At 39.6% G+C, this 19,242-nt stretch overlaps 1 long non-coding RNA gene across 1 annotated transcript; it reads right to left on the reverse strand.

The window, feature by feature from the left end:
* Window positions 1–774: 774 nt before the first annotated feature.
* Window positions 775–13,212, reverse strand: LOC116728484 (uncharacterized). Its single transcript, XR_004340993.1, has 2 exons — window positions 13,085–13,212; window positions 775–1,261 (listed from the first exon to the last, which is right to left on the reverse strand). It is a non-coding gene; the product is annotated as an uncharacterized LOC116728484 (long non-coding RNA).
* Between the last annotated feature and the right edge of the window lie 6,030 nt (window positions 13,213–19,242).

Here is a 19,242-nt window from a genome sequence, read left to right on the forward strand (position 1 = left end):
CTCTGTAGCCTATAGAGATAACTACAGAGATACCTGTAGCCTATAGCTACAGAGATAGCCTATAGCTACAGAGATAGCCTATAGCTACAGGGATAGCCTATGGCTCAGAAAGAGGCATGAGAGAGGTTGACTGCAAATAGATGGGTTTTTAATTTTTTTTTATATTATTTTTGAAAGCAATGTGTCGTTTTCCTTCCATTTTATCATTACGCACTACTTGATGTCAGATTACCACACGAAATACCAAGAACAGGCACTGGAACTGTGGCTGTAAATACACTGGGGAGTTACGCTCCACTACTTTTTGTAAGTAGGGAAAAAAATAGCTGAAAAAGGCTCTGGTTTTCAAGCTTGCGAAACAACCTGGAGGTCGAGCAAACCGAAATGCCCCGCAGCGACTAAAATGCCATTACCTTGCCTCATAACCACAGCGCATTGTGTAAGCCTGTCTGGGTTGGTTATGTTGCCCAGTGGGCGTGAGCCGGAGTAAACTGTTACCTCGCTGTAACCCCTGGTGGGTGTCAGCCGGGTCTCGGGGCTTGCTGCACATCCGGTGTACGAGGAGCGACACGGCCTCCCACGCCGAGCGTACCGACACTGTTATTATTCCAATCAGCCTTCATACTGCTGGAGCTTGACATTTTGCCCCGTGGCTACGCTGTGGAGTTGCAACCTTTTCTAACTCGACCTCTTTGCATGAACAGCTGCAAGAGGAGCTTATCTGCAGGAGTTCATTGGAAAAGGATGAAGCAAAATCCCCAACAGTATGCCTAGTTTTTTTCTTTTTCTCCCCCCTATTATATTTTCCTCATGTGTCTCTCCTCTCTGCCCCATGCCGGCTTCTCCAGAGGACAGGGCCATCTGTCCCCTGTGTCGCAGTCAATTTAACCCTATTCAGCCCTTTAGATCGGCCGGCGCTCAGACCCTTTTTGCTCAGGCAGGAGGCCTGAGCTGTCAGTCTGCAGTCTAGACAATAGAGCTCCAGCCTTCTCTCTCTCTCTCTCTGCCTTTCCGTGCCAGCTCACAGACATTGATCACCTCTGACAAGACAGAAACACTTGCTGTTGTCTGTCTGCAGCACAGCCACCTCACTGACTCCTCCGTCCTGTATTCCTTCTCCTCCTCTGTTCTGCGGCAGCGCTCTCCCTCCTGAAATGGTGAGTTGTTATTTGAAGTGGAAGCTCAATGGACTTGGAAAGCGTTGTCTCAATGCAGCTCCTCGCAGAGCCAAATTGTATTCATTTCAAGCTGAGGGTATACGCTGTAGAGAGAGAAAAAATATTGAAACTGCATTTAGATTTTTGCGAAACTACAGAAATCTATTTTTGTTGTTGTGTTTTGTCACGCTGCAACTAAAGGCTTCACAGATTTTTTTTTTTTAGGCAATATACCCAAACAAAGAGTTGCACAAGTGTGAAGTGGAAGGAAGATGATTTTTTTTTTACAAGTAAAAATCCCCAAAAAGTGTGGAGTGCACATTCAGCCTCCTTATGGTTCACGTGGCAAAATTCAGCAGATTTTCAAACCTGAGAGATCGCACATGTCAGTAAAAGAAAAATAATACAAAATCTTAGTTATAACAGGTTTGGTGTCGAGCTGCACATCACAAACAGACTGATTTTACTCATCAACATTCACATTGCAGACAGAAAATCTCAAACAACCTCTTGAGACCAAACATGAGTTCATGGCCGACTGGGGAGAAGCAATCAGAAACTAATTGAAGTCTTTCATGTTATGTTTCCACCAGCTTTACACATCTAAAGGCAGACAGACGGACTTCTTTGCTAAATACCTCCCAGTCCCAAGTCCATCAGACTGAATAGCAGGCATCAATTTGAACATCAGCTTTCAACATTCTCAATTTTGCTCAGCCTTGGACTTTGACTGGGCCATTCAAATACATGAACATGACGAGATCGGCTGCTTATTTTGCTTCTCCTTACTTTTACCCCAGTGTACATTTAAAGAGCCATAATCCTCACTAAGACCAAGAAGTTATTATTTCCTCCTTTTTGTGCTAACGTCTTGAAGGCAACTGGAATGGATTTGTCTGGTGTGGTTCTATTTCTCCATCTTCTCTTAATGGGACATTATACCTCCTTAGCAGATTCCGTTTGCTCTAGTATTTCTTCATAAACTGCGGAAATATTATTTATGAGCTTTGCTCTGTTTTTCTTTTGATATTTTCTATTACTGTAGGATTTCCATGCTAAAGCTCTGCAAAAATGTGTGCAACACACCCTGCTGCTGCTGACAGTGTTTAGGGAGAAAACGCAATCCTCAGCTGAAAACTCAACACACACACACACACCCCGACACACGCACACATCTGAAATCAATTTGCTTTTGAAAAACGTACATTCGCTCCCCTTTTCCAAAGCTATAATAAACCTTAGATATACAGTCAGTGCCTTGCAAATGCATTCATATCCTTTGAACTTTTTTTTTTTTTTTTTTACTTTACAATCAAAAACTTCAATGTGTTTTATAGAGCCTTTATGTGACCAACACAAAGTAGTGCTCAGGCGTGAAGCGAAACCGAAATACAGAAATAAAGGCAAAAGAAAATTAAACATGAATTTTTTACTAGGTTTTTTCTTTTTTACACAAAAAGGAAATATAATTATGTGCAGTATGCAGTCCAGACATTCATTTTTTACGTTTTTGAAAACAATGTATCCTTCCCGTCTCGCTTCAGAGCTATGCATGTCTTTGTGTGCATAAAATCCCAATGAAATACGTCAAGGTTTCTGTAACGTCATGTAAAAAAGAAAAGGGTGAACACATTTTCAGCGATCAGGACCTCGGAGGTGATGGAACACCAAAAAGAAGTCTCACCTCTATGAAAACAACTGCCTGTTAGTGAGTAACATTTCCAGCAACGGTCCCATCACAATCTGTTTTAAACCAAATGGAAGCTCCCGTCACTTCTGCTCACCAAAGACTCCCTGTGACACATGTCCTCACCGATACACGTTCCTGTACTCTCTGGGATCTCTGTTGTCGTTCCCCTGGGCTGCAGTGCCACCACTGCTTCTCTTTTCCTCAGCTCTGCTGTCACATAAGTGCACCATTGTTAGTGCTGACAACATGAAACTCGCCTCCTCTGGACTCACGTTTGGACTCACTCTGCCTCTGCTGACAGATTCCTTTTCTTCCCGTTTCTTTTTTGAGAAAGTTTCCATTGAAACTCCTCCTCCGCTGCGGCTTTGTACTGACACAAAGCTTAACTCGGAGTCTCTCCCGGCTCCGGCGCCGTCCGAGCTGCAGTCACTGCGGTGGTACGTCTCTCTCCTGGTCGGGCTCTGGCCCACCTTTCTTGCGTGATCTTCCAGGCTCCAAGTGCAGCCTAAATTCTCTCATTTCTCACTCGCTTTGCAGCTCTTCATATGGAATTCTCTTCTTCCTGTGTTGCCAGTCGTACAATGACCTCTGACCCCCTCCCGACAGACTGCACACCTGCACCGTATCTCCAGTGTGAATGTGAAAATTCTGCCCAGCTGAAACATTTTATGCCCACTTTCCCTTCCTCCATTCCTGTGCACTTTGACCTCCCGTCTCTGTTTTTGCATGAAGTGATACATGGAAGGCAAATTTCATTTTCCTCACATTTCCAAACAAATTTATTCTAAGGCAATGGGATATTTAGGGAGAAGAGGATTCTGTATGAGAGTCTAATGACTATCATGACATGCTGACGGCTCAGCTTCCAGGCAGCAGAAAAGATATCCCATGCTAACATGTCCTGAACGACACCATCAATTGTTCCTAATTCATCTCGCTTGCTTTGGCGCCTCCTCTCTTAATCTCTGTGTGGCTTGAGAACAATTCCAGTCATAATCAGATTAAATTACAAACAGATGGGCTCTATTAACTTCTGAAGGTAATTGGTTTGGACTGGGTTTCAGTATCAAAGTAAAAGTAGTTGAAACCATGTCTCCTTTTCCTTCCACCTTTTCCACTTTACATTCATGAGCCACTTGGATAAAACACAATAAAGTTTGTGGTTGTGTCATGAAAAAAGTCTGTAAATCCCATCAAAGACCCTTTTTTATTAATCCCATATTGGACAGTTTCCACTGACATTGACATGAAGCCATTTAGGATGCGGCTGCCATGGTGACATGGTTTCTGCAGTTTCTGCACCACGAGACATGCTAACGAGAGAAGCCGGTTAACGCCCTCCTAATCTGAAGAAAGTCTGAAAACGCTCGGCAGATTTATCTCGTCTGATCCTAATTTTTTGTTTTCTGTTTTTAAATGATTAGCTCAGCAGGAGCATCCGGATACATGAAGCACGGCGCTGGATACAGTTTAAGCTGCCTGGCTGCCCCGCTGGAAGCCGAATCAATTATTGACTTGCCAATATATTCAGCACACCCTACTCTACAGAAGAGCTGCTACGCCGAAGCAGATCACAGCCTAAAGCGAGATGAGATATGCGTGAAGAGTAAGGTGCAATATGAAGCAACAGAGCAAAAGAAGTGAAAGCACGACACGACGGCAGGAATCAATGTTTTAACACACAAATCATCACATCAAGCTCTCTGACATAAAGAATTGATACAAAGCTTTCGCACAGAAAAGCTGCAGTATTTTTAGACACATTATAAGGAATGTTCACATTAGGTATGCATCTGGGGCACTAATAGATACAGTGCTGCATGCAGGTAGGTAAAGTGACTGCATCAGCTCAAACAAGAAGCACCAAAGACTGCTACTTCTTTTTTTTCTTTAACCCATCAAGGTTCCTGCTGTCCTCTGTGTTTTTTTCTTCTTGCTTTCCATTATTTTTGTTTACCAAACATCGGGTCAGAAATTGTAACTCACTTTGTTGGTCAGAGAACAGACTAGCAGGAGCCTCATCATTCTTCTCAGTCGAGCTGCACAGCAATCCGATCAAACTAAACCCGTTTCACAAAGAAATAAGAAACGATGAGACGGTAACAGGTTGCTGCATAATAAGGTTAATGTCAGTGGGTTGCATTTATGTCTGATCTGGCCTTTGTATCTCTACGTTGCCGTGTGACGCACTGGTGACCTGTTCAGGACCTACGGTCCCTTTCACTGACCACTGAAGTAGATTGGCATTCGATTTATTTCTTTTTGATCTCAAATATTACTTTGAGATCCGGGTTATGGGATTTTATTCACAGCCCACTCTTTGTTGACCTTCACATTAGACATTAGTCATGTTGGTGTTATTTTGGGGAGGAAAAACCAAATCCAGCATGCTGGGTCAAACCCATAACCCAACTCTGTCGGGGTAAAACCTTGGCAAAGATCAGTACAACACTCAATTAGCAAAATCAGCAAACTGGGTTGTTTTAGCTAATCAGATAACCCAATCAGAGTTGTTTTAGTAATCACTAACACATAGGATTTACTATTTTACAGTAAAGCAAGAAAAAAACTAATGTTCAGTATAAAGAGTGCAAATTTAATGGATTCAGTATTAAGTAGCGCCACCATAACTGATACTATTTTTGAAACCTTTGTTGTTGTCTTTTAAATGTTTTAAATTAGATTTAGTTGAGGAAAACGTGGATGTGCAGTTAGCATCAGCTATTGGACCTTAGCTGTAGTCGAGGTTCTGCCTGTATCAAATCCTTCCAGGTCTTATGAGGAATGAATTAATTCATTTAAAATGACGGGGTTACCGCATCCAATCAGAGCAGAGGCTGCAAGATGCCTTGTTTGTGCAGCTCAGCAGGCCTAGCAAGACAAATAAACCTTCTTTACAAAGTTTTAATTTTTAAGGCTAAAAGTTCTAAATGCTTGATGAGCTGACAGCCTGTTTGAGCATAAATGCAGTTTTCAATAATTTACCTCCTGGTTATTTTGATTCTAGCTCGTGTTTCTTCCTTTTTTTTTTATTTGGCATTTAGAAGCTCAAGTAACCGCCTTGTCAAAACACAGAATATGAATGTCTGTAATTTCTTTCCTGATCCCAAGACATTGTTCAGAGGTGTACCTGACGGCAGGATCAAACTAAAAGCCCAAAGCACTGCTTGTGATGTTTCTTCTGCTTTGTGTCGTGAGCTCTACCCAACCTGAGAGACTGTCTTTGCCTCATTGTCTGCCGTCTGGATGAAAGGATGGATATTCCCTCACGCAATGTAATTTTCTTGGAAGAACTTTGAACTCACCTTTGAAGGAACAATCCTGCACCTATAATGAGCAGCGAGACGATGTTGGCTTTTCATTGTACCTACATGTTACCTTGCGTTACGTCATTCACACTGCTGCAGGTGGTGTTGCTGTGTGCTGTAGCGAAATGAGATTTATTTAATCGGCAGCCAGATAAGACATTCTCAACATCCTGTGTCCAACTTGTCCACTATCCCTTCTCTACACATGTCCAAACTATCTCAGCCGATCTTCTCTATCTTTGTGACTTTGTAACTTTTCAATCTTACTCATTACAGTCACTTCAGCTAAGTAACTTCTTCTTCTATCTTTCTTTAAACTGCACATCATGTCAGTTCTCACTTTCACCTGCCACTCCTGCAGCTATGCTTCTCTCACAAATCCCCCTTCTACACCCAGCACTCTCGTCTATGGTGCACTGCCAGGAGATCGCGGGTCCTTAAACTCATTCACCTCGCCTTTCAATTTCGGAACTGAAATATGACAGCCAAAAATATGATTCTCATATCTGCTGTAACTCTGCCCACTTTGGGCCAAAAACCCGTGAAGCATATAGTTAGAGGTTCAACCCTGAAAGTGCACACAAGAAAAACATGTCAACCCCAGAAGTGAACATCATGAAATCTAATACAGGAACAGTGGAACAGCTTGGATCTAAACTCAGGACTTGGAGAAAGACAAGTTTTGCAAACTGCACCAGCGTTAGTCCAATAATTCAAACATTTATAATGTTTGAAAGATTTTTTATTATTTTTGTATTTGGTTTGTTTTTTTTCCAAGCAATTTCTCAGTGTCTGGAAAGAGATTAAAAAAAAAAAAAACTCTAAGTCATTTCAACCCTTTTCCTTTGCTTTAAGCTGCTTATGGCTGAAAATGTGAGGGAGTGGTTTAGATTTGGAGGGGATTGCAACGTCCCAAGTCAAAGCACCATTATCCAACACCCATGACTTAATCTCTGCCCAGTAGTTGACCTTCTGCTTTCAGAAGCCTCGGTCACAGTCTCAGTTAACTCCATTACACTTAAACCAAGAGCTGGGAGCAGAAACTTTTTATGGATAGAGAAGAACGGGGTTGTGCTAAATATGTTCAGTTCCTTAACCAGAGACTGTTGCAGATAGTAGATCCACCAACTTGGGGGGAAAAAAACCCATCCCTGTCTCGTTTTATGTCAGTGATATCACTCAGTTTGGTGTTATTTACGATTCCACACTAATAAAGTTTTTAAAATCATAATTTTGTCATGCCTAAGGAGAAAATGACAAGCTTGCAAAGTCAGTATGTCTTCTGTCTTGATAAAGAATAAATCTGAAATGAAGGCTCAGGATGTCTTTAAGGCCAAGTCAATGAGCTGGTCAATCTTTTCTGCTGAGGGACAAAATGTTAGTGTTCGATCCCTTTTTACACAATTCTGTAAAACAGCATTAAGAACTAAGATTTTCATATATTCAGAGTGTTACAAAAGTATTTCAGTAATTTTGTTTTTAGGTTTTGTAATTGTAACTTCAGATTATTGTAAGAAAACACGATGCAGTGCAGAATCTTTGTCACATTTAGGTCTGGATTTTTAACTGGGCCTTTCAAGCACATGACATAAACCAGCATGATGTCATTCTCACGCTTCAGTAGTGGGTGGTTTGTTTTGGATAATATGCAGTATTGGTCTTCTAACGTGTACTGTTTATTTAGCATGTAGGCCAAAGAGTTAAATCTTGACCTCATCTGACACGAAAACTTTCTGCCTCATGTTTGCTGTGTCTTCTATGGACTGTGGCAAACAAACTGCAGACAGAACTCTGCATGGCTTCTTTCAAATTATTGCTTTTTTCTTACCACTTTTCCATAATAACTAGCTGGGTATAGAGTGCATAAATGTAGATGAATGCTCTCTTTGGCAAGCCAGTCAGTGTAGGTGGGCGGCCATGTCTTTGTAGGTCTGCAGTTGGTCTGTCCTCTTTCCATGACGATCAGAGCTCTGTGGGATGTTCAAAGCTGTGGATATTGTTTTCTAAACTAACGCTGTTAAAACTTTCTCCCTGACCTGTCTGCTGTGTTTATTTTTGTCTCCATGATGCTGTTTGCTCTCTAATATTCTCCCGCAAACCTCTCAGGCTTTCACAGCACAGCTGCATTCATGCTGAGATTAAATTATGTAGGCATGTATACTAATTATGTGACTTCTGAGAACGTTTATTAAACTGGTGGAATACTCTGTGTTGATGTGTCACGTTGAATCCCACTAAAATATACGCAATGGCAAGTTAAAAGGTTCAGAAGATACAGAGATGTTTTCAAACAACTAGATTGGTTTCTTGTTTTCTCTCAGCTCAGTTTACCTGACACAATAATCTGACTCAAATTATTTGCTCTGAGGATTCAGTGGCTATAAAAAGTATTCTCCCCTTTGAAATTCAAACAGACTGTCAGCTCATCATTATATTGATCAAAATATGACTTTTTTCTGTTTGTTTTACTCAAAACCCTTTCATGTCAAAATGAAAACTGATCTCTACAAAAATAATGACAAATATAACTAGAACTGCAAGCAGTTTCAACTGGTTCCAAGCCCAAACCAGCAAGTCTTCGCTCTTACATACATCCTGTCAGCCTCTGGGATTGCTGGGGCTCTAAGCATGTCGATTATGACTATGACATTTAATAAATGATTGAATAAATATTTACCCCCATTAAAGTGACTGCCCTAATTCAAATTGGTCCAGTCAATTGGTGCCAGCTGGATGTTGTCCCCAAAAAAACTAAAGAAAAACAAACCATCATCCCCCTTTTACTTCCTGTCATACTCTTTGTCATTTTCACCAGTAGTAACATCCAGCTGTTGATCATTAGACATATTTTTGTTGTTTCTTTTTTCTTTTTTTGTAAAAGAAGACAAACTTTGTTGATCATGACTGATGATCAAGCAATAAAAAAGGTAAAACATTCAAGGGGTGAATACTTTTTATAGGCACTCCAGATATCTTCAAGTGTAAATAGACACAATTATTGTAAACCAAACAATTAAAGTCAACACACAGAGCAAACCACTAACAGAAAAAGCTCACAGCAATTAAATTTTTAAACTCTTCAATTTCTCTCATTGGTGTTGAAAAAGTGGCACCACAGTGTTCATGTGAAATCATGTTGTGAGTCACGCAAAGCGTTGCTCCTCAGATACAAACCGAATGACGTCTTGGCCAGCCACTTTGCTCTTGTTGTTGTTATGTCCATGCCATACGCCCATGATTTAATCTTTGTGTTTCTGAGATAAGCTTTAATATCTGTTGAAGGCACCTGATCGTTATTGGCCTTTATGAAAGATCACAGTTAGCGGTGAGCAGAAATGAGATCGTTCACCTTTGGGCTCATCTTTAGTTTTTGAAAACTCAGGGACTGGTTTTCATAGATTTTATTAGTTTGTGTATTTCAAAAAGAAATAAGAAACGGATTTATATCTCAATAAGACATAATTACTTTGTGTGCTCAGGCAGAAAGCAATTTTGGAAGAAATATTAGCATGTCACATAATAAAACGTTAAGAGATCAGATATACTCATTCTTTATTGTGAGAAAATCAGAAGCAAATATGTTGCAGGGCATTTTCAGTTTCTATGGGAATTAAATATTGGTAATATCAAATACAATCTAACCACAATATTTATGTTAAAGCATATTGACAGCTGATTCAGTCATAAAAAATATTAATTTTAAATAGTCATAATAACAAGAAGCTCACTAAGTATTCATACTTGAATAATATAACATTTTGCAGTTTGACACAGTAGTTTGGACATTTTCTGTTATATGAGAGGGTAAGTCAATGTATTTTTAGATTATTTATTTAAAAAACATTCACGTGTCACATTGTTACAGAAACAGGACACAGTTTTCTAGTAAGAAATGATCCAAACAGAGAAATCTTCTGAACCTACTAAGCAAACAAACACATTGCTTCAAACTGTATTTACAGACAGGTTGGTTTGTTGCAGGTGGGCTGAATGTTCAGGCATACTTCCAGTCTTCATGCCCAACTTGGGAGACAAGCCTGATAAATGGAAAAAAAAAAAGAAGAAACTTATTAAGTTCCCTTCCTGTGGAACCAACTCCCATTTTGTGTCTGTGAGCCAGACATCCTGTGTACTGTTGGATCTTGGCCCGCCACACAATCCTGACCAAACATGCTGCCATGAATAAAGATTGGAATCAGCATGTCCTCCAAGACCTTCTTTTTCCAGCAATGAAAGCATCATTTGGTAATGAGCTGCAACATTTTTAGTATGAATGAGCAAAAACGCAAACCAGTAGCTTTTGTACTGAGAACCTGCGGGTAGTTTTCAAAGAGCAAACGGAGAAACAAAAGCCAACAAGCTGGGATCAACACCAAACACTAAGAAGACACCATCAGTCAAGATGATGTGGAACATCGTGTCAGAGAGTTTTGAGGAAGAGGGATAAACACTGTAGACAATTTCTTAAAATTTTAAAGACGTATCCTTGAAGTAACACCTGTTTAGCTGGACTGGATCGATCTACTGCCGCTAACAAATTAATGTTTTCCTCCTACAGTTTATAGACTCATCCGTGCCTTTCCGTATTTAACACTAGACTAAAGATGCTTTTCCTGCTAATTACTGTTCTCTGTTCATCCCATGGATTTTACAACTGGCCCAGAGTTTACATGGGGACTTGGACCTGGGCCTTAGATGGAGGTTTGCTGATTCAATCAAACACTATGACATTACAATTATACAAGCCACCGAGCATTACTAGCACCCAATATAACACGTCCTGGCATTACAGTCCGGACATCAACTTCACTATGCAGCATTCGGGTTAGTAAAGTGGACACATGGATACCGATCTCACTATGCTGTATGCTGTCTGCAAATAAAGACATGGAGAAGACTCCTATCAGGCTTTCTAATGGAGGTTTCCCTCTGACATTCTTTTAATAAATATAATCATCATTATGCAGCAGCAGGATGTTTATGAGGCATGCAGAGAGAGGGAGGGAGGTGAGGGCGTGAGGTACGCAGCACTGTTTATTCACAATAAGGCTACTGATAATTAATCTTGAGGGGCGTTTCGCCTATTGAGAGCAAATTCTATTGCTATTAAAACAAGAAGGCAATTCCAAACCTCTACACAAAATAAAATACACACATACGCTCAGTTGCTGATTATTTTTTACAGAACCAAATCCATCTTCCTGTCTTTACACAGAAAGACTTCGATGACTCTGTCAGAGAGCTGATCTCTTTGTTTCATTTCCATCCACAAGTCCTCATCTCTGGACACGGATGTCAAGGCCTCAAGTCGCCTCTGTCCTGTCATATTCCTGGCATGTTTTTATGCGTTTGCTGGCAGAGATTGTCTTCTTGACAGTAACAGTGGATATAGAAGTAGTCATGACCAGAGCTGGAGGTCATCTTTGGCTTCTGCAAATGTTCTCAAACACACCACAACCTGGAAGAGATAACTCAAGTTGGCAAACCTTCTGTTACCCCAAACACCAAGTCGATAACCCCCTCTGCTATAAAATTTGCAATGATCCTGAGAGGCACGAAGCCAGTGGTATGGCTCATAGTTACTGGACAAAGGTACACCAACAGAGACCAGCTTCTCTTTACGTTGCCGAGTTCTTTACTGACAATCAGTTAGAGGTTTTGGATCAATCTAATTTTAATAGCAGACAAATATAATGTGAGTAAAAACAAGAAACTGTTTTCAAGTAGAAAGCTATCCATCCATCCATCCATCCATTTTCTGTACACCCTTGTGTACCCGGGAGGGGTAAGTAGAAAACTAAAAAAAAAAAACTTTGCTCTGGAACACAGCAGCACAAAACCAGTCTGGAAACAATAACAAAGCCATTTCTGAGGCTTCAAAGGAGCCCAGAAAACCAGATGAATCTACTGACCACCATTATCTACCAATGGAGGAAACATGAACAGTGGTGAACTCTCACAAATTTCTTCAACAGCTGAGTGGACTCATTCAGAAGGTTAGAAAGAAACAAGAATAATATAAGGATAATATGTTCAATAGTCAATACCAACAAAGAGTCTTTGGATAAATGGCTTTATGGCAGAGGTCCAAAACCATTGCTGAACTGATTTATGGTTCTGGCCTTCATGGTGGAACTGACAGAACCCTGAGTTCTGCTCCCTACTATAAAATCTGGAAGGACAATGTCCCGGCACCAGTTTGCGACTACGCTCAAGATCTTATTGGTTATACAGCAGTAGAATGATCCAAAATAGCATGTCCAACTCTCAATGGCCCCAAACATAAACTAAAGGAAGGTTTTGAAAACAGCCTTGTGAAAGTCCGAACATGCTGTCCTTGTGTGAAAACTCTCCAGTATTGACTGAATTAAAAACAGTTTTGCAAGAAGAAAAGTCTTGGTGGATGTAAAACATTAATTTCCACACATTTCAAATGCTTGTCTAAACTGGTTTATTTAAAGGAAATAATCACTGGAATGCTGATACTAAAATGTGTTTTATGATCTGAAACATTTAAGGGAATTTTGGTAAAACAATGAAGACTCCTGCGATATGTTTTCATCACACTGTATTTGAAGGTGCAGATGTTCCTAAAAATTTTAAACTAACAAAGTGTACTTCTTAATAACAGTCAGTGAGTTCTGGTGAAGCAGTGAGAGCAGAACAAAGTGAACAGGAAGTGGCACAACGAAGACTGTGGCAAGGAGATAAAGTTTGTGATGCTTGGATTATTAACAGAATCAAAATGATGCATCACTAATGACTAATTGGACAGTTATTATCCTCAGCAGAGCCGCAACATGCAAAATACATGCAGTCAGATGAAGTAAAAAAAAATCTAAGAAAAGATTTCAGGATGCCAAATGGCGCAGAGTTTGAGACAGAGGAGATGAAACTCTTGGCATCGCCGCTGGCTTTATGAATCCTACCTTTTTGTTTTCGCCGGTGCCAGCAGCTCACTGTGAGCCTTCCCGTCCCGTCTTGGATTGACGTTCCAGTTTGTGGGCAGAGTGTGTGTCTGCAAAGCTAAAACCGTCACTGGCAAGATCTTCCCGCAGATGGCTGCTCTATCTTTCCACTGTTCAGCAAGTTAATAACTCTGCCAAGAACCGTCCTTTCTTTAGACCTAAAAGCACATGAAGGATGAACAAAATGGTTTCGATCTGTGCTTCCACAGCCACTACATTTTCTTTCTACCATTTCAGCGTCCTGATATCAGTTTGGGATTTTACTCCCTTTTTCTTATTCATCCTAAATTAAAGAGTGCCTTCTAAAGCATTTTTCAATCTTTTTACATTTGGTCGCCGTTTTCTTTTAATTACGTAAGATTTAATTCATCATCTGTCTATCTTCTAGAAAAGGAGTTACATTATTTTGAAAATTATTCACACACAATATTTGTAACATTAAAATTGCTGGAAAAAATGATTGAAAAATAATAAAACCTGTTTATACTGAATTTCTGAATGAATCAATTGTGCATTTTAGTCTTTGGAATGACTCAGTTTTCATATTGTTCACTCATTCATTATATACTCCGAAAGTGCGTCTTGTAAAATAAACATGTTTCCACCACAGCTTGCTGTTGTTGATGCGAGGAGCGGCCATATTGAAAGGCAAAGTCGACCTTACACGACGTAACATTTTCTCCTTTTCATATGGGCAACATTATAATGCCATAGCTAACATGAACAGATGGATAACAGCTATTGACACCCATAATCCCTCAAAGTCACTGGCTAATAATAAAGACTATCCTTTCACAGTAAAACGTGCAGCAGCAGTCTGTAGCTCACATACCTGTTTCCTTTTATTCTGCATTACTTGAGACAAAAACTAGTAATAAGACTCAAATCTCAGATCCAGGTTAAATCTCAAGTCTTTAGGGAACCAGTCTGAGTCGGGATGGAAGTTTCAAACTCGAGTCTCCACCTTTGTCTTGCTAAAGACAAAAACATACCACACTGTTCTTATTTTTATTTGTAATCTCCCCCCTCATAAAGCAGAAAAAAGCTTGTGATTGTATTGTCACAATATATGAAAAAGTGGGGTGTAAATACTTCCTTATTTGTTAGCCAGCTACAACACTGTTGAAATACTTTATCTGTTAATATAATCTCCTCACACCATCACACTGTGCTGCCTTTTTAACATGGTGCCTACTCACCAGCTCTAAATTCCCGTAGTTCTGACAGGGCTGAGCTCGTCTTAATAAGCTTTACTCTAATTGGCCTTAAACTATCCCTGACAGTGAAATCAATAGCAGATACCTTTGGGCGGCATCTGAACTGTTTGTTGCATGCAAAAGTGACGTTTTACTTTTTGTCTTTTGATTCCTTCCTGATCAGGAGCTCCAACAGTGCATAAGAGGTCTAAAACATGGAGTCTAAAACAGGAAATCTGTCAGTTTTTCTCTGTAGTCAGAAAATAAAAAATGCAAATAAAATGCGAGGTTTCATCAGTAGAGGTGCAGTCGTCGCCTCCTCCTGTACTCGCGGCCTTGTAAATGCGCTCAGCAACTACGTTTGCCCTTTATTGCGGTTATTCTAATTTCGCTTTTTCAAAGAACACAATTTGGGATTTGTTTTTAGAAGCCGGCCTATTACCCAACGTTTGACCACACTTTTACAATTCAAACTGTGCTACTAGATGAAAAATAAACATGTCCGAATTTTCTTGCCTGTGAATACCGTCGTTCTTTTTCTAGACGTGAGTCAGCGAGCATTTGAAACAGCTGAAAAACGGGATCTGGTTCATGATTTTGTGACCCGTGTTACCCTGCAACCTCGGATGGCTGAGGGTAATGTAGTAGGTGATCTTCCCTCAATGTGTGATGCTGCGATATGGAAAAGACGAGACACACGTTGAGCTCCTTTTATCTTCAACAGGAAGATTTATTCTTCTGGTGATGACCGTACTCCATATGCAATACTTCATATCAAATACTTCAGGTATCACTGTATAACTTCAACAAATAACCCTTCGATTCAGTACATTACAAATGACTGCGATATCCCTTTAAACTGAACGAGAATTATTTTAACATGCTCCATCATGAATTTTATTGAATGACAAAATATTTTAGATAGCTTTTAATTATCCAAACCAATTAGCTTTGTTTTAACTCAAATATCTTGTCCCTTTTCCTCAGACCTTTTATATTTTTAACTGTCAAAATAAAAATATATGAATTTGCTTTTAACTATTTTAATAGCTTTTACAATTTTTATTCTGCACAACATATACTCATTGAGTTTGACAACATTGTTTCTGTGTTACTGAAATAACCCATAAAGAAAAGACACCAGAAAAATATCTTTTACCGTTTCCAAAAGTGAAAAATACAATAAGTTCAAAATTAACTCAATCTCTAGTCCTTCAACTGTTTCTCAGCTAGCTCAACATGTACAATGTTCGCTCGCATTAGCATTAGTTAGCCTCCCGAAATACGTCACGTTTTCTACACAATGTCCATCCAAAGCTGTACAAAGTGACCCACCAGTTGACTATCGAGTCTATAACCTCTTAATTCTTGGACACCACATTTATGCATCAAAACACATTTTTACTGACCTGCGATATAGAAAAGACGAGACACACACGTTGAGCTCCTTTTACCTTCCACAGGAAGATTTATTCTTCTGGTGTGCTCAATCTTTTCTTGGTTACTAACGCGTCAGCGCTCCTAGCGGCCATGTGTAGAATTGCACGGACTAACTGAAATAACACTTAAGACCTTATTACGATGAGAAATTAAAAATACAAAATGAAAAATTATGTTGGGGTGCCTATTTTCTTACTTCTTGGTTTCGTTTACTAACAACTTGTTTTTCACCCCTCTACACCCGCAACATTACAGCAACCAAACAAGCTTTTTGTGTGTGTCGATGGTAGATTGCATACTTTTAATTACCTGCAACCTCTCCAATTTGATGTTTCGCCAGAAAGCTTGCAGATTTGTTTGGTTCTAACCTACAGAACTGACCTGTCCAGGTGCTTATCATTTAAAATGTGCTCAAATCAACATGAGGTGGCAACTTTTTTTGCCTCTGTGTGCTTGCAGGTAGTGGCGTAGCAAGCTTTTCAAAACTGTGGGGGATGTGAGTAGACGGGTTGAAATGTGAGCTACCTTGACCGGGTCACCCTCTAAAACTCTTCTGTTAAATTTTTAATATAGACATATCTAAAATGCACAATATAGATAGGTATGGTTAGCTGAATATTCCGACGCTACAATCAAGTGTTTTGTGTTGGTTGCATGTTTTCTTAAATACAACCATTTTGTTTTGTGATTTTGGTTGATTGGTACCATATTTTGACCACCTAGTGGTTCTATTTCATCCAACCTTGTCATATTTATATTATGTGGGGTGGTAGAGGTGGACCTCCAGTCAGGTAAAAGAAAACTGCACTAAGTGGACATGGAGGATAAAAAAAAAAAAAAAAGCACCCATCACCCTGAGCAGACCATCAAATCCGTAAAATATGCTGGTGGCAGCTTTATGCCGCGGGGATGTTTTACTACAGGAACATTGAGGCTGATTGGGATTAATGGAAAGGTAAATTGAGCCAAATACAAGGCAATCCGGAGCGAACACCTGTTAGAGGAAGTTAAAGATCGATCAGAAGTTCATCTTACGAAAAAGATCAAAGGACCCCAACAAGCCAGAGCTTAGATCAAAGCATCCTTGTTGGAATGACCTCGCTAAAACCCAGCCCTGGATGTTGTTTATGTTCTGTAGTAAAACCTGAACGCTGATGTTCCCAGATGCTGTCAATTCAATCCGACAGCAGCTACTTTGCAAATAAGAACAGTTAGAAATGTTTCAATCTCCAGCTGTGCAAAGATAGTAATGCTAAAGCCGAAACTTTCAGCTGCAAATGAAGACAAAAGGTATTGACTTTGCGTGCCAGATTTGTGAATCATGATTAAATCATACATCCTTTGAATTTACTTCAGTTACATGTTACTTTTTGTTTGTCTGTCATTGGAATTCATGATCAAATCTAATGAAGTGAAATGTTTCAAGGGTGTAAATAAACACACTGTATTTAACATATAATTTAAAGCGGGTCCAGTGGAACATTTTGATGTGATCAGTTTGGTTTAAGCCATTCACCAGAATGGATGTTGAATAGAACCGGATAGATAATGTTTTTGTTTTTTTTCTGTGTTGTTTAGTGTATAAATTAAGCTATAAAAATAATCTCGCTATGCCCAACAACTATTCATTGTTACCATATATTGATAAAAAAAATAAAAAAGGACTGGATTTTCTTTTGGAAATGTTTAGCTGACAATTAATCAGTTAGCTGGCCACACCAGAATCACCAAAAGCGCCTGAAAAAGTATACCCACATTAACTGATAATAAACTAAGGAGCAAAAATAATCTAAAAATGAGATCTTTCTGCTACTTTGAATCTCTAATCCCTCCGGTCTTTTCCGCCTTCAGCTGCTCAGGCTTGTGCTCAATGATGTAATCAGTAGGTTTTACTTTTAATGAGGTTTTTTTTTAGGTGTCCGTCTTGTCGATGTAGCTCCGTAGTAGGATAGCCAGTGTAACCCAGGCAATCTCATTATTTGCCAGCTCAAGGTCACTGAACAATCAAGAGATTGACGATGAGCAGGCTTGCTGTTTTTGCCTCAAAGGGATAAACTGGATTAAAGTATTGGGGAGAGCTGGACTGTTAAGGCTTTAGAGATTGCAAACTCAATCAGCATGTCTCTACATGCCACCCTTCTTTCAATCTTCCACATGGCAGGATAGGTACACCCTTTATATATATAAGGGTGTATATATATATATATATATATATATACATGACTGTGTGCATTATAATACGAAAAAGTATTCAATCGGTTTTTGCATTTTCATGTGTAAATGTTTCAGATCATCAAACTAATTTAATATCAGAGGAAGAGTGATGAAGTCTTCCAACCATGATTTAATTTATTCAATGAAAAAAGCCAATCTAAACCAACTGGCCTTATGTGAAAAAGTTGTTATCCCATAAACCTAATTTCAGATTGTGGCAGCTGTTGCTGCCAGCAAGTGTTTGCAATTGTTGGCAATAAGTTGTTTATATCTCTGTGGAAAAATGTTGGCCTACGCTTTATTGGAGAATTGTTTTAACTAGGCCACATTGGAGGGTTTTTGAACATGAACACCATGTTTAAGGTCACGCAACAGCATCCCAGTACACAGGTGGACTTGCTGGTGTGACTGGGTCATTATCTTGCAACATAACCCAAGTGAACTTGAGCTTGAATTGATGGCCCGACATTCCTCTACGAGATTTTCTACTAGTTTGTAATCCATAGTTTCATCCACTACCTCTGCTGGAAGTTATCTGAGCCCTGGAGCAGCACAGCAGCTCCCTGCCAACACACTGTCACTGTTTGGCTGATCAGAATAAAGTTCGTTTTGTAATAAAAGTTGTTATTTTTACTTCCAGTAACAAGATGCACACATATTTTTCAAAAAGTCTTGGTATCATTAAAATGTTTATTGAGGGGGTTTAGCAACTGTTATGCAGACATTTCCTTTTTAATGAGCAATGGTTTTGGCCATGGAACTCTCCCATGGATGCCATTTTGTTCTGTTTTTATCCCTTTATCAAGCTCTGACCTTAGCTCAGGCAAGTGAGGTCTGCAGTGCTTTAGATGTTGTTCTTGTTCTGTAATATTGGTAATACTGGCAGGGCGGACACTCCTGAGAAGGGTCACCATGTTTTCTCCAGTGGTGGATAATGGCTCTCCATCTAACTCTAAACCACTGGAGTCCCAAAGCTTTTGAAAGAACTTTTCCTATCTTTTTTTCAGAGTGAGTTTTGCTTCTCATCTGTTCTTGGATTTACTTAATTTGAAGCATAACGTATCCCTTGAAGAGATTTTTTTTAGTTTACTTCAGGGCTCTTTACGTTCCAAAGAGCCGTTTTTCCCTCGAGTCAAAACACTTTTTAAGAGTCCCAAATGTTACATTACAGGTAATGTTGATCTACTATAGGGAATCCATTGTCACTTTTAAACAATCAGCATTTCATTTCTATTTTGGGATTTAAAATAAACAAAGGACATAAAACTG

Source organism: Xiphophorus hellerii, chromosome 11, assembly GCF_003331165.1.
Source record: "Xiphophorus hellerii strain 12219 chromosome 11, Xiphophorus_hellerii-4.1, whole genome shotgun sequence".
In the NCBI taxonomy this organism is placed as follows: domain Eukaryota; kingdom Metazoa; phylum Chordata; class Actinopteri; order Cyprinodontiformes; family Poeciliidae; genus Xiphophorus; species Xiphophorus hellerii.